General features: G+C 45.4%; 1 protein-coding gene across 1 annotated transcript in view; it reads left to right on the top strand.

The window, feature by feature from the left end:
* The first annotated feature begins 7,701 nt into the window (after positions 1-7,701).
* The window catches only part of Tph1 (tryptophan hydroxylase 1), a 20,064-nt gene continuing 19,392 nt past the window's right edge, over positions 7,702-8,373 (top strand). Inside the window, exon 1 of the mRNA XM_031386715.1 lies at positions 7,702-7,776. The gene's annotated coding sequence lies outside the window, so the exon portion shown is untranslated. The remainder of the gene's footprint in view (positions 7,777-8,373) is intronic.

Genomic DNA, 8,373 nt, shown 5'->3' with positions numbered 1-8,373 from the left:
GATTAGGAAGAGCTCAGAGTGTGACTGAGCATGTGTCCAGAGGCGATGATTAGATCTCTGTTGGGCGCTCTGACCTGCTCAGTGGTTTACTACGTCAATGGAATACAAGACTGAATTTCCTTCTGGGAAGGTACTAGAACTGTGCAGGGTGGGGCTTGTTGGAGACAGTAGGTTACTAGGGTGTGACTTTGATGGGTATATGTTGGTTCTGATTCCTTTCTCTGCTTCCCAGCCTGCCATGAGGTGAGCACCTTGGCTCCCTTTTACCCTTCCACTGTGTATTCTGTCTCTTTGTGGTCCAGAAACAATGCCTATCTATGCTAGGCTTGAAACCTCCTGAGCCACAAGCCAAGGGGACACTCTTTCACTTGAAGTTCTTTCCCTCTGGTATTTGTCATGATGGAGTTAAACTGTGTAGCCCTTGCTGGATGTGGGTGGGTTACTTCTTCACATCATTAAAGGATGAATGTTTCCTTTGCTACTTTTATGCTGATTATAGGATAAAACCTTAAAACATAATGCGAGAAGGCATTTCACAGGTAGAGAAGTCAAGGCATGGAAAAGCTAAGCTCTTTGTTGTTGCAGAGCTAATGAAGTGTCTGCGTTGGGCTCCAGGGTCACCCTGGAGTCTGTATGCTGTGAACGCACACAAGAAAGACCTTTGCATCCTATGGAGATGATTCTGGATGCTCTGCAGTTGCTTCACACCTTCTTGGCTTATGGGAAGTCAGTTTACAGATCTCTCACAGTAAGGAAGAGTGTTGTGAGGAGGTGTAGCTAGGGAGTGCCGAAGCATTGAAGACCCGGTATTTTATCTCAAAATTACTGTCCGTTTTGGTGACCAATAGATTCGGATGGCAGAGCCTTAAGGTAGAAGTTTCCCAAATTCCTGAGTAACTACACAGACCACACAGAGAAGGCAGAGAAGAACAGCCCTGGAGGGTCACCCACTGGCTGTTAAATGAGAATGAGAGAGAAATAAATCTTCGTGATGCTAACATAACAAAGAGATAGTTGGTCACCAGAGACAGCGGTCACCATCCTTAGCACATATTAATAAGATGGAAAAAAAATTCCATGTTCTTTTACATTTAAATGGGACACCCATAAAACAGGTGATTCAGACTCTCCCCTTCTATCCCACACTGGAAATCATGTGTGCACTCCCACCTCCTTTGCAATAAAGCAGGGAAAGAACACACACACACACACACACACACACACACGGGCATGTGTACACACAAATACATAATTGAAAAGAAATCAATTTAAAACCTTTTAAAGAACCATGTTTTCTATAAGTATCATCTGAACAAAGGTTTTCCTTTTCTCCTCTAATCTACAAAGGTTTTTTTGTTTTTGTTTACGTTAAGCTTTTTCCCCCGAAAATACATGTTAAATTTTACTGAATGTGCTACTGACATTCCCTGGAATGGTTTCATAGTTCTTTTTTGTTAGAGGTTAATCACTTTTACCTTTTTGGGATGAAACTCATCTTGGTGTGGAATAAGTTCATCAATGTTGTACTCTGCAGGGGCATGCATTGGAGGGAGTTGAGGCCAGTGAGAGACGGATGCTGGGGTGGGTGTGATTAAGATACATTGTGTATGTCTATAAAATTGTCAGAAAGTAAAAAAATAGTTTTGAAATTGAGATAGAGAAAAGGGTGGTCTTTCTATGGCATTTTCAATATTTGGACCTTTCCCTTGGTTTGAGGTTAGCTACTATTGTCCTATAAAATTATTCACCATGACATTTCTCATGAGGATCTCTTCTCCCTTCTCCTTCCCTCCTTTTCTCTCTGTTCACACTTCTAAAACTGTGCGTGTGACACCGGATGTGCTAGCACATTCCTGTAGTCTCAGCTACTTGAGAGACTAAAGCAGTCTTGTCTGGTCACTCAGGCCAGTCTGAACAACATAGTGAAACCCAAATTGGTGTGTGTGTGTGTGTGTGTGTGTGGTGTGTGATAGGGAGAGTAAAAGAAAGTAGGTGCAGGCATACATACATTTGTGTGTGTGCCACTGTGTGAGTGTGTGTGTGCACACACACCTGTGCAAGCAAAGGTTTCAACAGAGGACAGAAGAGGGTGTCACATCCTCTGGAGCATGAGTTACAGATGGTTGTGAATTGCCTGATGTTGGGGCTGGAAACCAATCTCAGGTCCAGGAACAGCAAGTGCTCTTACCTGATGAGCCACCACCCCAGTCCCCAGCAGACGTGGAGCCTGTTAATTGAAACATTAGACGTATTTTGTCAGGCCTCTCCTTTTTGGAAGAGACAGGGAGGAGGAGTGAATGGAGGAGAGAGAAGGCATGGAGGAAGGACTGAGGGTGAGGAAGGATGAAAACTGCAGTCTGGATGTAAAGTAAATAAGTGAATTCATTAATTAAAATTTAAAAAGAAACACCCCCACAAAAAGCTGGAATAAACAAGGATGCTATGGACCATGCTCCTGACAGCCCTAACACATGCTTCTGTGTTTATTCCAAATTCCCTTTCTGTGCCTCTGTCACACCCTGTCTTACCTACAGGCCACCGTCTCGATGCTTGATGCTTATCAGTGTCACTGCCTGGAAAGCTCTGACACCCTTCAGGGATCTTCAGATGATCTTATTTACATACCCAGGAAAGCCAGGGGACTCTCCAACAGACCTATTAGAGCTGATGAGGGCAGCCCTCCTCTGCCTTCCTCATCCACCATATCTTCTCTAAGTGGCTTGTTCCATCTCCAGTCCAACGACAATCTTTAAAATCCTCCCTCACCCTCACAGCCTTCCCACTCTGATCAGTTTCCATTTGCCATCAGTCAGCATCCTCAACCAAAGATTGCTTTGGCTGTAGAAACCATCAGAAATAAATTGTGAGGTATAAGAGGCTTTCTATGAATGTGAAGACAAATGGATGGTTTTGGTGGCAGCTGCTCAGATCCATATCCTCTAGAGCCTAAGCATATGTCACTAAGAGGGCACAGCCCCTCACTCCAGGGCTTGGGAGGCTGAGGCCTGAGGCTTCTGGAAGTTTGAAAGGACTGCCTAAGTGTCATAGTGAGACCCCTCTGGACAGTTTTTAAAACGTGAGAAACATCCGGGCGGTGGTGGCGCACGCCTTTAATCCCAGCACTTGGGAGGCAGAGGCAGGCGGATTTCTGAGTTCGAGGCCAGCCTGGTCTACAGAGTGAGTTCCAGGACAGCCAGGGCTATACAGAGAAACCCTGTCTCGAAAAAAACCAAAAAAAAAAAAAAAAAAAAAAAAAAAAAAAAAAAACGTGAGAAACAAACTGCTCACAAGACGCCGTGCATGTGAACATTCGTCTAAGGTCTCAGCTTAACTAGTGATTGCAAAGGGCTGCGGAATGGTAAGTGACTCCTCTTTGCTGGTCACATGGCCAGGTGTGCAGGGAATGGTCACTGCTGGTAACGATGGACAGAGCTCTGGACCCCTTTGAGTGGGAATGTAAGTTGGTATTGTACTGTCGGAAGGCAAGAGGGTCTTCCGAATATGGAATTCATTCTTCAAAAATGCTGGGATAAAAGCATTTGTTTTTGAGGCAGAGTTTCACTGTGGAGGCCAGCCTGGCCTCAAACTCACAGTCCTCTGCTTCTGCCTTCCCTTTGCGGAGATTACAGGCATAATGCCTGGCATATCTGCATGTACTTACACATAGGTTCTATCAGTTATTTGGCATTCATTTTATGTATTTATTTATGTGTATGTACAGGTGTGTATGGTGTGTGTGTGTGTGTGTGTGTGTGTGTGTGTGTGTGTGTGTGTGTGTGCTATATATTGTAGTTATAGACATGTGCTGTTCAGCCTGGCTTCACCTGGATTCTGGGGATTCAAACTCAGGTCCTTACACTTGTGGCAAGCACCTTGCCCACTCAGCCATCTCCTTAGCCCACCACCTTGTTTTTCTGGAACATTCTTTTTGCGATTTGGAACTCCCAGTTCAGTTGGGCTGGCTGGCTAGCAATCCCCAGGGATCTTCCTGTTTCTCCCTTCACAAAGCTAGGATGTCAAGCATGTGCCACCATTGTTGGCTTTTGAGTCCTATAAACTGAACCTAGCTCCCCATACTTGCAGGGCAAGTGCTTTACTGACTGGCCCATTTTCCCAGCCAATATTAATGATTATGACAATAATATTATATAGCATATGTGACATATAATATGATATGCTAATATATTGTATAATATAGTTAATGTATATGCTAATATTACATATAATATACTTAATAATTTTTTATTACATAATAATATTATTATTTTAATAATGTTTTGAGATAGGGGGCTTGATATGTTGTCAAGATAGGTCTTGAACTACTAGAGTCCAATAATTTTCCTGCCTCAGTGTCCCAGGTTGCTGGGATTATAGATGTGTACCACTGTGCTCAACATCTCACAGAGGGTTACTGAGAAATAACTGCATGCTTCTGTGCCAGGCACTGGGCTAGCTAGGGAAGATTTAACATTAAAAAAAGACAAACAAAAAAAACCATTGTTTCCCCTGTGGGAGATTTGAGTGAACAAATAATCACATAGATAACTCTGTAATACTGTATTTACAAGGACTCTGTAGGAAAGAGTGGGGAGTAAGAAGGAGGGCCTTGCTGGGCGGTGGTGGCACACGCCTTTAATCCCAGTACTTGGGAGGCAGAGGCAGGCTGATTTCTGAGTTCGAGGCCAGCCTGGTCTACAGAGTGAGTTCCAGGACAGCCAGGGCTATACAGAGAAACCCAGTCTCAAAAAAACCAAAAAAGAACGAGGGCCCTAAATCTAACAGGCAAGTCAGTGAAAGCTGTCTCCAGATGGTAGGTTTCTCCCATGTGTCTTCATTTAAAAATGTCCCATTGAGCCCAGTGACAGTCCTTAGTACATGGACTTCTAGACACAATGTTGCTATTTAGAGAGGGTAAAGGGCATCTAAGAAACCTGGCCCAAGGGCTGGAGAGATGGCTCAGTGGTTGAGGGAACTGACTCTCTTCCAAAGGATCAGGGTTCAAATCCCAGTACCCACATGGCAGCTCACAAATGTATGTAACTCTAAGATCTGACAGTCTCACATCGACATGCAGGCAAAACACCAATGCACATTAAAAAGAAAGAAAGAGAGAAAGAAACCTGGTAGAGAGAGTAGGCAAGATGGTTTAGCTGGTGAAGGTATCTGCAGCCAAGTTTGATGGTTCGAGTTCATTTTCCAGAACCTACAGGGTAGAAAGAGAGAAACTGACTCCTGCAAGCTGTCCTCTGGCCTCTGTATGTGAATCAGTGTGTGTGTGTGTGTTTGCTAAATACACATAATAGAAAAAAGATGTATGATAGAGAAGTGGGGATGAGAGGGCTAGATGCTCAGAGGCCTGCTCAGAGAGGCTCAGGGAAGTTTCCAGCTTCTCTCAGCCCACCGACATGGCCCAACATCAGCTTTTCCATCAAGTACTCATTAAATGAATTTGCTTCATATCTCTCTCTCTCTCTCTCTCTCTCTCTCTCTCTCTCTCTCTCTCTCTCTCTTTTAAGTGGGGGCAGTTCATGTCTTTGTAGACACCCAGCTTGGGAATGGCAGCCTTGACTTCATCTTGGTCCCAAGCCTCTCTGGCCTCTGTTTTCATGGTTTGGAGCAAGAACACTGGACCTAAAATCAGAATGACTTCACTTTCTTCTCACTAACCCGTGCAGGAGGAGGCTGTAGAGCTGTTTGCTATGGGCCCCAGTTTCCTGACCTACAATGCAAGCACTATTTTTAAATTCATACAATTATTCTGTAGATAAAAGGAAAACTATAAGGGGGTGGGCCTCCTGCAATTTTACATCAGACAAGTTGGATCTGGTGAGGGTGCCAATGATCCCAAATTGGAAGTCTGGGGCAGGAAGGTTGTGTGTGAGTTCAAGGCCAGTCTGGGCTACAGAGCAAAGCAAGACCCTGACTGACCTTCATATAGCACCCTGCAATACATGCATGCTCAGCCAAGGGACTGACAACACATGCAACCTGAAGTTCAAAAGCACTGTGTTATGTGCCTGGCAGAAAAGCCCCCAGAAGCATCCATGTCCCTCATTCCAGGAACAGAATCAGGTCAGCGACTGTCCCTGGGCATGAGGGGCAGGGGTGGAGAAGACAGACATGAGGATGGAAATATTCTCTATTTGATTGTTTGCTGGTTACTGGTTACATACTGTTTGTCAAGCCTTGGAATTGTATGCCTCAGAAAGCCACACCTGGTGGAATCTCAGCACTTGAGAGGGAGAGGCAGAGGGAGGAACATGGCCGAGTTCTAGGCCAGCATGGGCTATAGAGTGAGTTCCAGGCCCGCCTCAGATACAGCCAAAGACCTTCTCTCAAAAAGACCCTCCCATAAAAAAGTGGATATCACTGTGTTTAGTTTACACATTGATCATTTGACCAGAGCTTTCAAAAACCTGAAAAGAGAATATCCTATAATACTAAGTGTTATGTAGACAGCTGGCCCTTCCTCATCCAGGGCTCCCATAGCTGCTGATTCGACTCTTTGTTTTTAAACACTCCATATATATTTTTTAAGATTTATTTTTATTTTATGTATGTGAGTGTACTGTAGCTGCCTTCAGACACACCAGAAGAGGGCATCAGATCCCATTACAGATCGTTGTAAGCCACCATGTGGTTGCTGGGAATTGAACTCAGGACTTCTGGAAGAGCAGTCAGTGCTCTTAACCATTAAGCCATCTCTCCAGCCCCCCATTCAACTCTTTCCCTGCATTGAAAGAGGGGGCCCATTGGAAAGGCCCGGGGGGGGGGGAGGGAGGGGGGAGGGGTTGCTTGTGCAGTTTTTTTCCTTGTCGTTAGTCAAGGCGGCACTATTATATCTACATAGCAGTTAAATTGCATTGGGTATGGCAAATAATCTAAAGATAAAGCCTACAGGATGTACGCATGCTATGGCACATTCCTTATAACAGCCCGGGCATCCCACAGACTCTGGCATCCTAAGACTGACTAGTCCCCCAGGATACAGAGGGACCATGGTTTGGCCCTTTAGTAGAGCGTCTAATAACGGATCATCAACAGATAAATACTATTTGGCTTCTGTGCCGAGTTCGTATAGCAGGGATGGTGATATTTCAGCAGGCCACAGAATCGTTATCTGCGTGCATCCTACATTTCTTCTTTTTTATCGCAAGAGTAGTGAGCACTTCTAAAACATTCTGTCTAAAGGATAAGGCTCTACTCTAGGAGAAAGATGAGGCAGCTTCAGGAGGATAACCCAGAAACTCAGGGATAGGCGGGAGACAGGGTGGGGGTGGGGGAGTCCTGCTTTGTGGTTTCTAATCCCAGAGACTGGGTCCAAGCTCGCGGGAGGTCACTGTGTCAATAGCAGGTGTGATGATGGTTTGGAGGGAAGTTCTAAACGGATTGTTTAATCTTACTCAGACTTTTTGTGACTGAGGATGAGTCAACATTAACTTAATTAAAACTCCACGAGAATAGCTGTGAATGAGACGCCTGGTTTGTGCCTGGGCGCCTGGGCTGAGGTCAGCGACTGAGAGGTCAGGGCGAGCCGCTCCTGCCCACACCCGAGCTGTTCCCGCCCACACCCGCACTGCTCCATCCTCCTTATCCCTGTGCCCGGCGCCTATTGGCTGTTCTGACGATGCGCTTCTCCTATAAGAGGTGGCCGCTCCCGACCGCAGGTGACCCTCTGAACTTCAGTGGCTCTAAGGTGAGTCGGGTGGCCCTTCCCCGAGACCCCGGATCAGAGGTCTCCCAGCACGGACGGGACCAACCTTCAGTAGGAACCAGGTGGAAGTCCTACGCTTGAGGGCTCCACTCTTCGTTCCTTAGAGCTTCTTGGGGGACAGCAGACCCTATTCTTGAGGACCTCCTGTGTGCCAGGAGCAGACTCTCTTCCACGTTGGATTTCGGCTTTATAGGGAACCCTGTGTCTCTGTGACTTATTGTCAGCAGGAACAAACATGTTAATCTTTCTTTTCCATCCAGGGAATAGTATCTCTTTTCTTCTTCCTCTATAACAGGAACCTTCCCTTAAGCTCTATCGAAGGAAGGGAATCTCAGCACCACATCTGCACTCTGCAGCTCTATCCCAGGTCACGACAGAAATTCCTTGAGATTCAGAGCTCGTTAATAGTCCAGGTAAAGGTAACCCCGATTAAAGGTAAAGATCTGATTTTCAGAGGTTTTAAGTGAACTGGGTTGATGTTCCACTGTAGCTAGCTGTCTTGGAATGGAGGTGGAGGATACAAACCCCCGGAAGTCTGTGCTTGTGGGATGCCAAGGGTCTGATTCTTTTTCTTTCTCCTCCATTACTTCTTTCTACTACTTCTTCTTCTTCTTCTTCTTCTTCTTCTTCTTCTTCTTCTTCTTCTTCTTCTTCTTCTT

Source organism: Mastomys coucha, unplaced genomic scaffold, assembly GCF_008632895.1.
Source record: "Mastomys coucha isolate ucsf_1 unplaced genomic scaffold, UCSF_Mcou_1 pScaffold21, whole genome shotgun sequence".
In the NCBI taxonomy this organism is placed as follows: domain Eukaryota; kingdom Metazoa; phylum Chordata; class Mammalia; order Rodentia; family Muridae; genus Mastomys; species Mastomys coucha.
The sequence above is the reverse complement of the archived record's forward strand: the minus strand, read 5'-3'. Positions and strand labels throughout refer to the sequence as shown.